The sequence below is a fragment of the Ictidomys tridecemlineatus genome, chromosome 5, assembly GCF_052094955.1.
Source record: "Ictidomys tridecemlineatus isolate mIctTri1 chromosome 5, mIctTri1.hap1, whole genome shotgun sequence".
Classification (NCBI taxonomy): Eukaryota; Metazoa; Chordata; class Mammalia; order Rodentia; family Sciuridae; genus Ictidomys; species Ictidomys tridecemlineatus.
The window spans coordinates 56,338,252-56,357,822 of record NC_135481.1 but is presented as its reverse complement, the minus strand read 5'-3'; the positions used below and the strand labels follow the sequence as shown (position 1 = coordinate 56,357,822).

Here is a 19,571-nt window from a genome sequence, read left to right as displayed (position 1 = left end):
AAAAACTAAATGAAGAAGCTACAGAACTAAAAACTACAGTTAATAATTTAGACTTAAAAGATATATAGACTATTTCATCCATCAATAACTAAATAATATTTCTTTTCAGCAGCACACACATTCTTCTCTAAAATAGACCATATCTTAGGCCACAAAGTAACTATTAGCAAATACAAAAAAATAGACATAATACCTTGTATTCTATTAGATCATAATAGAATGAAATTAGAAATCAATTATAAAATTAAAAATAGAAGCTACTCTAACACCTGGAAACTAAATAGTACTCTATTGAATGAACAGTGGATAGCAGAAGAAATAGGGGATGGATTAAAAGATAATTAGTGCAAATTGAAGATTTGCACAACGGGAGCCTCTTCAGGTAGACTCCTATGCCCCATAGACGTGTTCCCATCATTTACTTTTTTTCAAACACATTGTGTTTTCTCATTCAACAAGATCTTTCAGGTCCATATTATCTTTTTCCAATCCCATCTCTGGAATCAGCCCTTTCTCCAATCCATTATCTTTTTATTATAGAATGGTATTCAGAAATAAAATCTAGGCACCAAAAAAAAAATAGCCATTAGAGCTATTCCATAGGTATAATGCATTACATTTCTGCAACCCACATTAAATAATTTATAGTCACTAACATAGCTTTTAAAGGAAGAAAACTAAATCCATCAAGTTCAAATTTAGCTTTAAGCAGTGCAACTGTTCAATGTAGTAGAACTCAGCAAAAAATATAAGCATAGTCCATCCTCACATTTTCCTATTTTTATTAAATAGTTTGGTAATCAGCGTTTTCTTGACAACCCTAATTAGGAAAGAAAGCTAACACAATTATTCCCTGAAACATTTGCCACATAAATGTCTGTTCTCCAAGAACTTTACAATGGAATCAATTTACCAAATATTTATCTATTTTGTATATATACAAAGTAAGAAAATTTTATACTGAGAGCTAAATTGAATTAAAACACCTAGGTATTTTTCTGAGAAGAAAGAAATAATGGTTAACTAAAATACAAAGGTCTAATGACCATATCTAATCACTAGTATACAAAATAAAATACAACTCAACCATCCAACATCATTACATTAAGACTTACATATGTACCATACATCTGGGCCTAGAATTCTAATTTATAAAAATCGTTTTTTATATATAGTGCATATTTTCTGATTCTAACTCTAGTATTATTACTTACCAATTTCTCATCTATTTCTCTATTTCATAATTCTTCGAAAACTATTTGGGTAGTTGTTAATTCCCTTATTTTCTCACTTATAATTTTTTCTGCTATTACCTCCTTTAGATTCTTCTTTTGTCCTAAATTGCTATGTTGGATGCATATGACACACGCTATCCCTTATTTTTAAAGGGGGAAGGAGGGGAACAAGACATATTTAAAAGTCATAAAATGGAATTGTAGCAAAATGAGGAACAATCACTAAAATTGTTTGCACTTGGGGCTGGGGCTGGGGCTCAGTGGTAGAGAGCTTGCCTAACATGTGTGAGGCACTGGGTTTGATCCTCAGCACCACATAAAAATAAACAAATAAAATAAAAATGTATTCTGTCCATCTACAACTCTAAAAAAAAAAAAAATGTTTGTACCTAACTTTCGGGCTTTCTCTTCAACACGTTCAATCCCATGCAGCATCATTCTAGCTAGTTTAGTCATATTAATGGCATCACTGACATTGTGATCTCAAAATCCCTTACCAGAAAATGGACAAAGGCCTTGAAAAGACATTTCTCCAAATATGGTATACATGTAGCCAATAACTACATGAAAAGATGTTCAACATCACTAGTTATTAGGGAAATGCAAATCAACTCCATGATGAGATATCACTTCATACCTATAGCTATTTAAGATGACTACTTTTCAAAGGAGAAAATGGAAATAAGCAAGAAAAATCTGAACTCTTAGGAACTGCTGCTGGAAATGTAAAACGGTACAGCCACTATGGAAAACGGTATAGCAAGTCCTCAAAAAATTAAGAAAAGAATTACCAGCAATTCCACTTCTGGATGTATATCAGAGAGAAGTCAAAGAACAGTTTCAAACCCATTACCCTTTTATTATAGAATAGTATTCAGAAATAAAATCTAGGCACCAAAAAAAAAAAAAGGCCATTAGAGCTATTCCATAGGTATAATGCATTACATTTCTACAACCCACATTAAATAATTCATACACTCAAGCATGTTCATAGAAGCAAAATTTACAATAGCCAAATAATGATACACTGGTAGAAGCAATCCAGTATATATTGAAGAATGAATGAATAAATAAAATGTGGTGTATATGTATAAATATACATACAATGAAATATTATTCAGCCTTATAAAGGAAGAAAATGCTGACATATGACACATGGATAAAACTGAAGACCTTATGGTAAGTGAAATAAGCCTGTCATAAAAAGACAAATGTTATATAATTACAGTTAAATGAAGTTCCTAAAGTAGTCAATTTCGTAGAGACAAAAAATAGAAGGCGGTTGCCAGAAGATAAAAGTAGGGCGAATAATAACAAGTGGAATATTTTGAGTAGTAATCTGACATTCCTGTTTTCAAGCATCGTATTCATAGGTTGCTAGGCACTAAATTATGCTATCATATTATACAAAAAGTCCAGTTATCATTGTCTTGTGTAAGTTAGGAGAAATGAGGAAGGCAGTAGAGAAGGGAAAAGGAAAAAGAAAAACCTTAAACAATTAAAGAAGCACAATCATTAAAACCCCATTAACATTTCATTCAACCAGGATGGCTGGCACAGAATAGGTAGCTTCAAGAGCTGGAACATTTTCCAAGGAAGAAAACACTTGAGAAAGATAATGTTTTTAAGTCATTACAGCAAAAATAAAACTAATCACCCTCCCTAAATATTAACAATACCCAAGTGACTAACGTTATGCTATCATATAATTCAAAATCTTCTCTGAATTTTATAGACACATAAAAAAATCATCTAATAATATTCATTATTCACTCTGCACCAGGCACTATTCAAAGGGTTTTAAATGAATTATCTCATTAGCATTCAAAATAATTTCACAAGGTAAGTACTTTAATCCCTACTCTCCTAGTAAGGAAATGGGACTAAAACATGTGACTGAACAAGTTCTTTCCTAGTTAGTGACAAGTTGAAGATCAAAAGCCAAATCTATTAAATTCCAAAGTCTGTGTTTTTCCCTTTAACTCCCTGATTTTATGAATATGGAAATTAATATCTCCCAAGTATAAATCTTACTAAGACTGAATAGTTATAGTCAGACACTAATGCCTGTTCAGTGAAGGTTCTGCCACTCTACACTGAATGTTAATAACTTATTTATAGACAATATAATGTTTGCTTAATTTAAAAGTATAAAGTCAAAAAGTGAATCACAGATGGTTTAGATCAAATTTTACACAAATTCTAATAGCTCAGATACTTAAAATACCATAGGAGTATTAAAAAATTACAGGTTGGGGATACAGCTCAGTGGTAGAGTGCTTACCTAGCACACATGAGACCTTGGGTTTAATTAGCAGGAAAAGTAGAGTGGGGTACATATAAATATATGAGATAAATGAGATATTTACAGAAAAATAAATATTATTTGGTGGTTATTCTGTTTATCATTAAGAAGAGTAAAATAAAGTTCACATATGATACACAAATTGGCCTTCTAACATTCAATCTATCCCCCTTCCAGCCAAAGAATAAAAACCAGTGTGAGATATAGATGGTAAATTTCTGAGATATAAAACCTAGGAAGAACTTAGATAACATCATTTACCCTCACTGACATAATTAAGATTTTTCTAAAATCACCAACAGATCAGATTATGTCCTAACAACCCCTGAGAAAATTGTTTTAATGACTGAGTTTTAATGACTGAAGGCAAAAGGGTGTTCAAAAAGTCTATATAGATGCAAAATATTATTGAATGTAATATTTCCACCAACACAATATGATATTTTTCTAAATGATCAGTAAAAGGAAAATTCAGATTAAGGAAGTCATTGTATGAGAAACTTAGTCATACAAATAAATAAAATTTATCTGGGTGCCATATGGTACTTAAGTGCTACAGAAGATCAGAAGTGAGGCTAAGTACTTCCTTTTCCTGTGGGAGCAGCTGGATCTACAGGAGCCTGGCCTTCTCCTCCCCTGGCCATGGCTTGTGCTAGACCCCTGATATCTGTGTACTCTGAAAAGGGGGAGTCATCTAGCAAAAATCTCACTTTGCCTGCTGTGTTCAAGGCTCCAATTTGATCAGATATTGTGAACTTTCTTCACAAGAGTTGCGTAAAAACAACAGACAGCCTTATGCTGTCAGTGAATTGGCAGGTCATCAAACCAGTGCTGAGTCTTGGGGTACTGGCAGAGGTGTGGCTCGAATTCCCAGAGTTCGAGGTGGTGGGACCCACCATTCTGGCCAGGTTGCCTTTGGAGATACGTGTAGAAGAGGCTGCATGTTCACACCAACCAAAACATGGCGTCTTTGGCACCCTAGAGTAAACACAACCCAAAAGTGATACTATCTGCTCTGCCTTGGCTGCCTCAGCCTGACCAGCACTGGTCATGTCTAAAGGTCACCGAATTGAGGAAGTTCCTGAATTCCCTTTGGTGGTGGAAGATAAAGTTGAAGGTTACAAGAAGACCAAGGAGGCTGTTTTGCTTCTTAAGAAGCTTAAAGCCTGGAATGATATCAAAAAGGTCTATGCTGGCAAAGGCAAAATGAGAAACTAAACCATCATTGTATATAGCACAGGGGCCCCTGTATAACGAAGACAATGGTATCATCAAGGCCTTCAGAAATATTCCTGGAATTACTCTAATTAATGTAAGCAAACTGAACATTTTGAAACTTGCTCCTGGTGGGGCGTTTCTGCATTTGGACTGAAAGTGCTTTTCGGAAGTTAGACGAACTATGTGGCACTTGGCTTAAAGCTGCTTCCCTCAAGAGTAACTATAATCTCCCTATGCACAAGATGATCAATACAGACCTGAGCAGAATCTTGAAAAGCCCAGAAATTCAAAGAGCTCTCAGGGCATCATGTAAGAAGATTCATCGCAGAGTCGTGAAGAAAAATCCATTGAAAAACCTTAGAATCAAGTTGAAGCTAAATCCATACGCAAAGACTATGCGCAGGAATACCATTCTTCGATAGGCCAAAATCACAAACTCCGGTGAACTAGCAGCACCAGCTAAATCAGATAAGAAAGATCAGAAGGGGGCTGCAGGCAAGATTGCTGTGGTGAAGAAGCAGGGAAAGAAGGCTGTTGGTGTTAAGCAGAAGAAGCCTGTGGGGAAGAAGGCTGCACCTTCCAAGAAACAAATAGCTGAAAAGAAATCTGTTGCAGAAGAGAAAACGTCTGCCGCATAAACTCTTAAAAATCTGTTTTGTTCCATAAGTTTAAATAATTTTGGACACTTTATTTTGAATAAAGAGCTGATCCAAGATGTAGTGACAAAAAAAAGAAAATCAGAAGTGAGGAAGATTAATAAAGGTCAAAAACTGCAACTTGAGCTAGACTTCAGAAACTGAACAAGCTCCACAAATGCAAGGCAAGGGGGAGGACAGTTATACTATCAGAGCAATATGTATGTTGTTTCTCAACAAGTAAGAAAACTTAAGTAGAGAACAGGTATATGGGAAAGGGAGGGTGAGAAGAACTTGAAATCATACAGAGAGCTTGAATTACAGCCAGAAAAGACTCTATAGCTAATTTGAACTTCACAAGGTAAGAAACCAGAGCCTTCAAAACAATACTGGAATATCTTGTTTCTATCATATTAACAAATAAATGATAAAATGAACATTTAATATCACAAGAAAGTGCAAAGTAAGATGCTCATGTACACTGCTGGTAGGAGAGCAAATTATGGAATTGCTTTTTTTAAAAAAAAGCAATTTAGTAAACTGTTAAACATTTTGACCTAGTAATTTCATTTGTAAGAATTTATGAGAAAAAAATCAAAAATATAATAAACTTTTATTCATAAGACTGTTCACCACATTTTATACTGTGATAAGCCAAAAGGAAACAATGTCCAAACTATATTGGAAAACTTAAGTAAACATATGTTAAATAATAATATAAAACAGAATGTAGCCATTAAAATAGTTCAATGAAAAATCATAAAATATTAAGTATATAATCAATATAGTCTATTTTTATATCTGCATAAGAAAACAATGTTAATGGTAGCTATCTTTAGGTGATAAAATTATAAAATATTCATATTTTCCTCTTTATTGTATATTTTATATTTACCACCATATAAATAAGATAAAAATATCCTAGGGACAATGTTGAATAATACCATAGAGAAACGAACTGAAAAGCCATACTTCAAGACAACCAGTCTGTTCTCTTCAATAAATCAATGTCATAAGAAAGAAGTACAAAGTATGGGGTAGGGTGGGTTCTTCTGATTAGAAAGAAAATTAACATAGTCTTTAATAAACATCATAAGAATCCCTGTTTTAAGAATTGAATTGGATAGAGTAAAAAGATGAGATATCTGGGAGACAACTAGGGATATTTTGAAAATGTACCGGATATCAAATGATATTATAGAATTGTTATTCTTTTTTTTTATAGTAATTTCTGAGAATGTCCTACACAGGAACAGGTCAGAGGGAGATGCAGGCTGAAGAAGTGAAAAGTAAAATTTCATGAAAACTGTAAATTAAACTAGTTCAGAAAAAAATACAAATCTATGAAAAAATATGCCAGAATATTAAAGATTATTGAATCTAGGCATTAGGCATGAGTATTCATTAGTCTTCTACTTTGATAATTCTCAAATTTTTCATCATAAAAATTTTAAAATAGATCATGGAATCTTTATTATTTTTGAAAAAAAAAAAGCTATGCATGTATAGCAAAGAAAAACAGAAAAAACTGCCAAAGAAAGAACCAGAATGGGTGCTGGGTTGTGGCTTAGTGGTAGAGCACTTTCCTAGCATGTGTGAGGCACTGGATTTGACTCTCAGCACTGCATATAAAATAAAGGTTCACTGATATCTAAAAAAACAATTTTTAAAAAACAAGAAAGAACAGAATGAAGCAGGTCAAATTTGCAGCTATTTTAGTAATTAAGGGTGAAGAAATATAGTTCAAATTTGAATAATAACTGAGCTGAAAAGAAAAACTAAAGAATAATGATCGTTATTAAAACTAAAAGAATTGGTAGCAATCTAGTATATCTGAGGTGGAAACTAATATGGGAAAATCAGAGAGAACTAACTAGTAGAAACAGGAAAATTAGGAAAGGGAAGTCTTGAGGACAAAGATTTTTTAAAAAAGATAAAATGCAGACTGGGAGAAATTATTTGCAAATCAATTATTTTATAAATAAATTTTATTCAGAATATATATATATATACACACAGAACTCTTATAACTAAATAATAAAAAGATAACCCAATTTAAAAATGGGCTAAGGCTTTAACCAACAAAGAAATACAAATAGCTGATAAGTACATGAAATAATGCCCAATATCATTAATCTTCAGAAAAAAAAGATAAATTAAAGTACAATGAAATACATGGCTATAATTAAAAGAACAAACAATAAAAAAGTATTGGTAAGGATGTGGAGAAATTAGAACGCTTTTACATAACAGATGAGTATGTACACTGATATAGCCACTTTGGAAATTAATTTAGTAGTTTTTATGAAATTTACAAGTAACTTTATTATATGGTTTAGTAATTCCACTTATAAGTATCTACCCAAGAGAAGTAAAAACCTATGATCACACAAAGATTTATACATGAGTGTTCATATAAGCATTACTTATAGTAGCCAAATAGTAAAAATAATCTAAATTTTCATCAACTAATGAATGAATAAACAAGATGAAGTATAGTCATACAATATGAATATGAATTTGTTCATTCAATGATCATATAATAATGTTGAATATAGTACTATTCAGCAATAAAAAACATAAAATGCTGATACATACTACAACATGGAACTACTTCAGAAACTATACAAATTAGAATTTTAAAAAAGCCAGCTGCAAAAAACCACATATTGTATAGCCTCAACTTTTATGAAATGTCCAGAAAGGACAAATCTGGAGATAGAAAGCAAATTAATGACTGCTACAGGCTAGGAACATGAATGTGTCATTATTCAAAAGGAGTGTGAGACACATTTTTAGAATAATGAAAACATACTAAAAGTATATTATGAAAGTAATAATCCAATGATTTACTAAAAACCACCAAATTGTACATTTTAAATGAGTAATTTTATAGTAATTATACCTCAATAAAACTGTTAAGAGTATAAGATGGTCCATTCATATCAACTCAAGATTGTTGACTGCAAAAACTCCAAATAGAAATGTTCAGTAAAGGCAGATGGAAATAAAAACAAACCCAAAAGAAACTGTACAATCATGAGCATCAAAATGATTGTCAAAGTCACAGAATAAGTAAGACTGGGGGAAGAGAGAATGTATACAGAGTGGTGTCTGTCCTAGCGTTGAGTCCTAAAAAATACTCACATTAAGTAATTCAAGTATATTCTGTTGACTTTCAAAAGCAGTACATAAAACTTAAGCCCTTTCCATTTTTATTATTGTTGCCACATGAATAATAAATGAGGCTTTGAAGGTAAAAAATGTCTTTAAAAGAACCGCAAAAAGTCATATAATCTTAGCTAATATCCACACTGAGGGAAAAGGGGAGATGCATGTAAACTGTACATTCAATAATATAATTAATGTTTTTATTCCCCTGGAATATACCAAAAAAGAGCCCCTGTTTCTCCTAAAAGATGCAGCTTAGATTCCTAGCATCTGCTGGTCAAAAGTATAAGCATATATGGAAAGTTTCAAAATTCAGCTCATTTCCATACAGAAAAATAAACTTTTGAATAACCATGCAAAGGTTGTACATGGCTGTTTTCAATAATCTGAAATATACTGCTTAATTTTTCTTACTCAACAAGTTCAAAGACTACTACAAAAAAAGAGTTTGTAATTTACTAAGACTTATGTTAGATAATCTATATACTGCAAATATTACCTTTATTCTTTTTTCCCCCCCAAATAAAGGAAAAGCAAAGACTAACTTTATAGTAAAGCAAAGACTAGCTTCATGGTAACTCTAAACAACAGCTATGTTAAAATACACATGACTAAAATATTTCAAATAATAATACTAAAAAATACATTGTATTATTGTCTATTAAAAAGCAATGGAAATAGTCAATTAGTATCATTAGTATATAGGCTGTTTATATAAACAATAATAGAAATACTAAACATAAAAATAAAGTTCTATTCCAATCAGTATATAGTTTTCTATTAAGTTACCACAGACAAGGTTGACATTCATAATAGTAATTTAGGTTGATAGGTTAAATGATTCTGATTTTCATCTGAAAATAGTTTAATACAAGTTAAAATCCAGAACTTTTTCTTCCTCAATGACTCATTCACCAGGCTAGCCTCATCTTCAACATATACTAATAAGCCCTTCAAGCTTCTGAAACTCTTTGTGTAATTAGCTTTTAGCATCTTTCCCATAAGAAGGTAAAGTGTTCACTGTCATACTTTATAGCATAATGCCTTTTACCAAAGAGCTGCTCAACGTTTTGCCAAACTAAAGAACAATATAAATGTGCATGTGAATGGTCAGCTAAAGGATCCTAGCATGAACACTAGAGCAGGGGTAAAATGATCAGGTTTTCAAATTCTATAAATTTAAGAATGTTTGCTAAGCATAAACTATTGGAATTTCATTATCTACATATACTGTGAAGTGCAAATACAAATAAATCTCCACCTTTACTATTTTTGCTTTCATTTACTCATTGTAGTCAGTGGTTGCTTTTCATCTATACACTGGGGATATACTTTCTAGCCATTTAAGTACTCATTTTAACAAAATTCCAGATAATAAAACACTGTAAAAGTATTCATCACCCATTCATACAACAAATATTGATCATCTACTATGCCAAGAACTGAAAAGTACATCAGTGAACAAAAGCAAACAAACAAAAAACATAGAAGTCCCTGCACTAAGGGAACTTATATTCTAGTAAATCATGTTACAATGAGATTATGCCTTCTACTTTTATTTTTAGGGTCCTTTAAATTAAAAAAAAAAAAACAGGGCTGGGGTTGTGGTTCAGTGGCATAGCCCTTGCCTCACACAGGTGAGGCACTGGGTTTGATCCTCAGCACCACATAAAAATAAACAAACAAAATAAAGATATTGTATCCATCTATAACTAAAAAATTGTTTAAAAAAATGACAGTTGTGGTGGTAGTTTTCAAAAACTTCTCATAATGTTAAATTCATCAAATTCTGTAGAAGGTGTTACATTTTTAAATGAAATCAGAAATCAGAATATTCCATTGTTATAGCATGATTAAATCAATAGATTCTAGAGACTACTTACATAGAAATAGTTTACAGGAAGCTTTGTAGAAAATCAACTGAGGTATTTCTGAAATAATGTTTCTATTTTGGTAAACATCCTAAAAATTTAAATACGTTTGAGCACATATGTTGTGAGTTTGTGTATATACATACATATATATTATTTGGATATAAAATTTATTTAATTGTGTGTGTATGTATGTATGTATTTGTACTGGGGATTGAATCCAGGGGTGCTTAACCACTGAGCCATTTCCCTACCCCTTTTATATTTTATTTTGAGACAGGGCCTTGCTAAGTCCCATATATAATTTTTTAATGGGTTAGAGAACTTCAAGAATATACCTGGCATTGTCTACAAGCTGCTCATTTTGAGTCACATTTTTTTGGTAATTCAGTTGTTTTCAATTTATTTTAGGAACAAGCAGAGCAATTTTTATACTATGCTGTTCCGGTCACTCTAGGGTGATGTCAGCCTATCATCACTGTAACAGCTGCATGTAATAACTTCCTGGTAGCACATAATTTCATGGGAAGAACAATTCATTCCTTCTACCCCCAAAATTACTTTCTCTAATTTCTTTCAAAATTAACAGTAACAATAAAAGGACAAATGAGAGGCAAGGCTCTGTGTGTTAAGAAAAACTATGTACTTACTCAGGCATTGCCTTTAAACTGGAATGAACTGAGGTAAAACATTTTATTTCTCAAAGCTGCATTTTTATCATCTATAGTAGCAGCTGAGGGCAGGGGGGTTGGGAAGACTGGATTATCAGGTCTAGCCACTCTGGTATCATGACCACAAAGTAGAAATAAGCCACTGTTTCACAATGTATCACAAAAATTAACAAAATTTTCCTCAAATTTAATATGAATTAGTGTGATTCTATACACAATAAAGAAACAACCAGAGTGGGGAAAAAAAGCACACTAATCCTTAGATTCCCAACTCTCTACTAGAATCATCCAACAACATGCAGTTTTGGAATTGGTGAATAATTTTTCAAAATTATTATGGTTGGCTCTTTCAAGCATTCTAAATACTTACCCCCAGGAAGAGGTTTTATAAGCATTCTTTGTCTTTTAAAATGAGGTGGTGCCAATTATCCAAAGTGACTTTTTTCTAAAATTTTTCTATTCCTCCAAAGACTACAAATGGAACCACCATATGACCCAGCTATCATTTATTGCTATTTATCCAAAAGATCTAAAATCAGCATACAGAGATGCATGCATACTAATATTTCAGGCAACACAATTCAAAACAGTTGAATTATGGAACCAGCCTAGGTGCCCATCAACAGATGAATCGATAAAGAAAATGTGGTATATATGTACACAATAAAGTTTTATTCAGTCATAAAGGATGAGATAACGTCCTTTGTAGGTACATGGATGGAACTAGAGAACATCAGGCTAAGTGAAATAAGCCAGCCAGATTCACAATGTTAAGGTTCACATGTCAAGGATCTCATATGCAGAAGCTAGAGACAGAGGGAAAAAGAGGAATTTTGGGGGTGGAGTGTGCACTCATAAAAACAAATGGAAATAGAGTCAAGTCAAGAAAGAGGATAAGAGTGAGGGAGGAGGGGAACATGTGGGGAAGTGCTGGGGAATGAAACCTACCAAATTATGCTATATCCACATATGAATATACCTCAATGATCTCGTTATTTATATAACGCATGAGCTAAAATAATAATGATAATGGTGACAAGGAAATCAATAGAGGAGAGAGCACATGGATGGGGCAGAGAGAAGGTACTGGATAATGGAATTATGTTATGTGCATGTAGGCATGTAGCATAAAGAATGCCATTATTTTGTATAATTATAATGCATCGATTAAAAAAAGGGTTTTCCAAAATATGAAAATGTTTCTTCTTGTATATACTGGCAACAGCATCATATTTTCTGGCTCATTTCCATTCAAATATGTGAGATATGCTTCAAAACATCAAACAATAATTTCTATAATTATTTAGCTGGGGCTTAAGTTTCTTTTCATCATTAGAAATCAAATTACCAAAAGAGCTATATAGTAACTTGGCCAAGCTAAGTCTCCAAAAATATTTCTAGTAACCTGGCCCTGGAAACTTCATCAACATCTGTTCACTACGTGAAATAATTTTTTTTAATTTATATATAACAGCGGAGTGAAATAACTTTAATGATTTGTTAGGCAAATTCATTTGCAGTCTCCTCCCAAAAAATACATCATTCAGTGCTCAACACAATTCACAGAAAAATGTTCTTTAATAATATTTCAATTCCATTTGTAGAGCACTTAGTATACCAATATATACTATTCCTTAAAAGGTTTAAAAATAAATAACATATTTAGAAATAAAAAGATTATAAAAAATATAAATAATACCTACCATTAAAATATTATTATAAAAAATAGAAACATTAAATCTTCTCAGATAACATATTATTACAAACAAATTCTGGACATTTAAAAAAGCATTGCTGCTAATTTTTAAAAAAAAGGAATGCTATAAATTCCTGCTGTATTGGCTTAGAACCAATATGGCTCATTTAGAAACTAACTGCAACAACATATTTGTTGACACAAGCGATTATTATTTAGTAAGTCATGGGCCTCAAACCACTGTCTCCCTCTGCTATATCCTATTTTGACTATAAGAGCCTCATGCAAGTTATCTCCCTATCTGAAAAATGAAAAATTAAACATAGAAAAGGACTTAAATTAGCATCTCTGCCTTAAATAGTTCTATACCTTGAACATCCAAAGAGATCCAAATAATACCTAGAAGGATCATAAGTTATGCAATTGACTTAATTCAACATGGCTATACAGTGATTCTACTCAGGGTAAAGTAAATAATGGTCAAATAAATAGTTCATAAAATATACTATTCATTGTTTTATGCATATTTTATCTGTTTTTATAAATCTAACTCAGCTAGTTTTTCCTCTAGCACTAAAACACATCACTGTTTCTTCTATGGAAAACCAAATAAAGTAATTGGCTTGTATTTGAAATCCATGTTGTTTCAAAATGTTCCTTATTAGGGGAAGAGAGGCATTCTTTTTTGCTATTTTTCACCCTGGTCTGTTGTTTTCAACTTCAACTGAATTCAGGTAAGTTAAATGTACATGTGATAAGACTCCACTGAACACGACAGGTATTTGAATGTTTATTCAATTGAATTCATGGAAGAGAGACACAGCATTTGAAAGCTGTAGCCGCCTTTAATTCCAGGTACTCTGGAGGCTAAAAGGATCTCAAATTCAAGTCCACACTAAGTACACTTGATTATTTTATTAAATTATAAGATACATGGAAACAGGGAAATATGCCAGAGGCTTAAGAGAAAGATAGGGTTAGGGTCAAAGGAAGAAATTTTGTTTATTTTGATTTGTTTTGGTTGTTCTAGGTTTATTTTTTCTTAAGACACTGATAAATGATTCAGTGTTGAAAAGTATTATTTTTACATTCTTTCTCTGATGCTTGTCTTGCTACTGAACTACCATTTGCTGCCAAAAGGACATAGCGTCCAGCAAATCATATCTGTTTCTAAAAAAAGATCAGAAAGGAAAAACATCAAGGAGACTATCTGGAGAGACAAACCTGTTTCTTTAAAAAGAATCTGTATTAACTGTAAGAAAAGTAGCATTTGCCAAGTTTTTTAAAACAGCTTTTCAGGCACATAGCATTTTTACTTTATTTTCTTTGGTAATTACAAAAGTAATTTCCAAGAAAGAATTCTCATCTTAGCATAATAAGTAAACTAGTAGTTAGCCAATGATAATGACAACTTATATATAAATTTAATTTCTAGTGCAATAAAGTATAAAAATTGCTCCATTTAAAGTTCTTTACATATACTATTATTATGTAAGCAAAACAAAAATATCAGGTAAGATCTGTAATCTTTAAGACAGAAACATTTTTTCGGTGAAAAGATAACAGATAGCTACCTTTATATCATTGTAGAGAATGGATAATTTATGAGAGCCTATTTTATTTAGACCTGAATTCTTTATGCCTAGTACAGTGCTTGGTACATATTAGGAATGTTTGTTTTAAAAGTAAATGGATGTTTTATAATGATTTCTCCAATCCTCTGCTCCAACCAATCCCCCAAAAACTATAGAACAACGCTCTTGATTCTATATAAAGGTCATTTAACTATAAAGAGTCATTATTGTGCCACTTTAGTGTAGAAAATATGTGGAAAACTAATCAAGTTGTAATTGACTTTATCTTTATTTGTATAAAAGAAACAACAAATATTAATACCCTAAACATCCCAAAATTTCCATTCCCAAATCAAACAACATACACATATCACCACTATCACCACCACAACTACCACTCACAAATTACTCTGCAAACAGATCACAACTCTAAAATGCAGAACAGAATATTTAGGATACTGATTCCCTTTCACTTGCAATTCACATGAACTGTCTTTTACTAAATTATATAAATATAGAATATGATTATTAATAGTGCTAGTCCATCTAAATGACACAAAAACATTTGTTGAACACTTACTATATATACACTGTATATTCATTTGAGATAAGTATGTTTTATCTATTTTATAGAAAAAGAAACTGACACTGTTCAAGTCTAAGCAACTTGCCCAAGTTTTAAACCCTATACTGCCAGAATCCAATAAGCACAGGACCACATTTACATACATTTAGTGGTTGTTAGGCACTGTGAAGGAATAATAGAAAGTATATCACCAGAACTGACCTTGTTTTCAAGCATTTAACAATATTTATTTGAATATACATTTATTAATCATAAATTATAAGGAGCTTACTTATTTTTAAAATATCAGTATGTAAGTTCTTTTTAAATGAGTTACCCTAGTTCATTAAGACCCATTATATTATGTTCAACAACTTCTTAACACATTTAAAATTGTGTACAAATTTCGTCTGTACTGACATATGCTTCATCCTTAACAGATACTCTTAGAAGTTCAGTCTTCTCATAACAAACAAAAATTATTTATTTTTCAAATAACATACAAATTAATGGCTTATTTGTGAATCCCTACAAACTGCACATACTTTGAAATATGAAGTAGCAAAGTACAAGTAAACTACCTTTCTGGAAAATTATATATTCTAATCAATCCTTTAAATCACAGTTCACTATATTTAACAGATCATTATTAAAAATTGATAGGTTTTTATGTTTATGATATGAATTTCACAAGCACTGCATAAAAAATCACAAGTCTTTCTAAATTTTTCATCTATGAACACATGTATGTGATAATAATCAAATACAAAGCACCCAAACTGTCACATCATTTGTTTTATTTTAAGAGAAAACTAATTTTATCCTTTAATCTTTCTTTCATAAATAAATTAAACTACATGAAAGTAAAGAGTGATACATTTATTAAAACAATATCCTAGAGGACAGAGAAAACAACTGATATGGGAAGAGTTTAATGAACACAGCTTTGAAACTGTTCTGGAAATCACAGGCTTAATGAAAGTACTAACATTCTTTCAGTTGCAGAGACAGGTGCTGCTGCCAATCAGCTGCATTTGCTGAAACACATTCTAAAGATTATTAATTAATCTTTATACTGAAACCAATAGTTATCTGTCATTTTGCTATGATCACCATTTTTTTAAGTCACCAAAAAAAGATAAGAAAGAAACAGCCATCAAACACAACTCAGGATAAGCTCTGCATCTGTTTACTTAGTTCTGTCATTTCCTGATATTCGTTATATTAAGCTCAAAGCTTCCACTGCCTGAAGTCATGGGTCTTACAGTCTCTCCACTATTTCTATTTATCAAAAATATACTAAAATATTTCTAAGATATTTGGGGGGAAATCATAAATAAATACACCTTTTTTTGCTAATGTTTGTAAATAAACCCAATAAGCTCTGAAAAAGATATGATTTGTGAAGGCACTGTTCTTCATATCACATCTGCACTCTCATTTGAATTCACCCATACTCCTGGCCCTCACTCCACATACCTTTGTATACTTTGTTCTACCACCATGTTATCCTACCTTCGCTATATAAACATTGTTTTCAGAACACATTCAGAATTTAACAAATATTACATAGTTTATGTTTCTGAATCTGGGCAATTTGATTAAAATGATTCTGAAGATCTTTATAAATACTCTGAAAAGAGGCCAAAGAACATATTTTAAATCCACTTGAAAACACAAACATATATAGTAAATGAAAAATGTATTTTATGATTTTTTTCCATTCTTTTGATGTTTTAAGTTAACATTAATTCTTAAATCTCAAATAACACTATGTTCTACCATATTTTTAAAGTCACTTTCATTCAACTGTACATGCCTGTGACCTCCACAATGACCTCTACAAAAGCAGTTGTGCACTTTACTGTGGTGCAAATCCTCATAGACAAGTTGAACCTGTTCTTTTTGGCACTAAGCCCTTGTGCTGCACACACAGCTGAGATTTATTATAAAAGGAGAACTAAGGGGCATTATTTCACAACATTTATCCTTCACATATAGCCAAGTATAATCTTTTACAACCTTTGAGAGCTCTTAAATAAACAGATCTTCTCTTAATCACACAAAGTGTATTTGTCACCAATCAAATGGCATATTAAGATTCATTTTACACTAGGAAAAAGCAAGCACACAAAGTATATACTAAGAGTTGTAAAAATTAGTTTCTTAATATCTATTCAAAAATAATAATGCTTTTAATCCTGAGACCTTAGAACAATTACTGCCTTGCTGTCTTAGCAAGGTCAAGGGAGCAAAATAATTAATAAAAACCTGTCTGCAAGTATCTGTACTTTAAGAAAATAGATTTAAAAAACATGCCTACAGCTATCTTCTTCATAGGTATTATAAAATTTCAGAAGCTTTTTATAATCTTTTGTGTTTTCTTTTTAATTTCAAAGTTCAATTTTAGTTCATGGCATTTAAGAACATTTTCCTTTCTCACAATTTTGACCTGGACTCATACACAAAACTACAGGCTACTTTTCAATTCAAAAGATCTGAGACCCTAGGGAAAGAGGAATTTCACAAATTCTAAGAATTATCTCTATTAACAAGAATTACTACACCATTTAAATTAATTCTTCAGGATTTGCTTTAAAAAAAAAAAAAAGGAAAAAGAAAAAAAAACTCATATAACCTCAAAAGTATTCTATCCTAAAAATCAGGTTCAAACTAGTTTATCAGCTAATTGCTTAACATTAAGGACATGAAAATATGTTAATTCTGGTGGATAGTTCCTTGCCCTAAATACTTCTGATTTTTTTCATCAATATCAAATATACAAATAATTGAAAAAATGCTTTAGATGTTTTCCAAGTTCAATAGGTCAGTCGATAAAAAAATGAATTATTTTAAGGCGAAAAAATCTAATGATATAATTTTAAGAATTAGGGTTTCAGGTAGTGAGCAAAGTGAGCATGTTCATAAACAGAACAAAATATACTTTGTCATTGCTGAAGAAAGAAATTTCATTAAACATTTTAAGCAACAGACACATTATTCTAGCTCTTAGGGTATTTTAAATAATTTATATCACTTTCTCTATCTAGGAAATACATTTAGAAGTTTAAGAGTTTGGACATTTGTTTATTCATGGCTAAACTAGAAAACATTTTTTCTTGTAACATCTTGTCTCCAGAAAAAAAAATTATGTTAAATTTTAAGAATTTTGTAGGGATGATATTTTTATATATAATTAGCATGTAAGAAACATGATTTACAAGTTATACTCATAATAATAATCTATACTATGTGTGGCAATATAAAAATTGACAACCATAAAATTGGATCAAATGTTTTTAAAAATGCCTCAGGATCTGACCTTACACTATGTTCTCACAAAATGTCAACACTGACAGTATTTTTTAAATGTCTAAGGCCTCTAATTCATTTTAAAATATGTGTTCTTCAATATTTCCATAAAATCCAAAACTACTCCTAGTGAACTCATGAGATAACATTAACCTCCAAATAACTTAAAGCAGCTGTAAGTATATTCCTACCCTCCATTTCTTTTTGTTCCTCAAACAACAATAGCTTTCCTATCAATATATTTTCTTTCCAGCAAGAACACAGGCCTAAGCTCTTTTGCCTTTAACTTCCCATATAATATATGTTTTTAGAATAATACAGTGTTAAAAGCATGGGCTTTGAAGTCCAAAAAAGTTGAATCCCAACTGTACATGGAGCAAGATGCTGGATTTTTATTTATTTATTTTTAACAAGGCTCAGTTTCACTTGTATTTGTATTTAAAAAGATCAAAAATATATATGCTTTGGGGCTGGGATTGTGGCTCAGCGGTGGAATGCTCACCTAGCACGGGTGCAACCCGGGTTCGATCCTCAGCACCACATAAAAAATAAAGGCATTAGGTTGTGTCCATCTACACCTAAAAAATAAATATTTTTTAAATATATATAGATGCTTTAAAAACATAACAGTCAAGTGCCTACAAAATGCTACCAATTATATCATCATCATCATCATCATCAGGAAGAGGAGGAGGAAGAGAAAGAATATTCTGTACCATCTCCACAGGCTGTATTTTAATACTCAACTTGATAAATCACTATAAATAATCAACATATTAATGATAACCTTTAAAAAGGTTAAAGGTTTAACATCTTCCTGCAGAAACAATGTTATGAATGATGGTAGAATTCCAGATTGACAATAATAAAAGCACATTAATTAACTTAAATCCAATGTAGGGTCCTGGAAACAAGGGAGGAGGGAGGAGAAAGAAAAGTTTGCTTTCTCTTTCCTATGTGCCAGCCTAGCCTTAGGTAAACTTTTGAAATTTCTTACATTTTAACTTTTTCTTATTTTCTCTTTAAATACTTATCCAACACCTAGTGCCTTTCCCAATCATCATATGTTCTAACAATACAATATTACTGAGCTTCTAATTGAAAACATCCCACTAAAGCTTACTATGAATCCTAATGCACTCCCTGATCTTAAGTCACCAACTTGCATCAACCACAATCAAAACTTCATTTCAGTAAGGTGTTAGTAGGAAAGAAATTAAATTGCATGATTTTACTTAGTGAACCATCTGGTTTTTATTATATTATTATTGCTTTTCAAAGGGCATTTATAAAACATTTTTCTTGAACAAATTACAAA

The 19,571-nt window shown here is 31.5% G+C and overlaps 1 protein-coding gene and 1 pseudogene across 4 annotated transcripts in view; one reads left to right on the top strand and one right to left on the bottom strand.

The window, feature by feature from the left end:
* Positions 1 to 19,571, bottom strand: part of Mnat1 (MNAT1 component of CDK activating kinase) — a 235,271-nt gene that overhangs the window by 110,317 nt on the left and 105,383 nt on the right. The window lies entirely within an intron of this gene.
* Positions 4,183 to 5,396, top strand: LOC101974745 (large ribosomal subunit protein uL4 pseudogene; annotated as a pseudogene).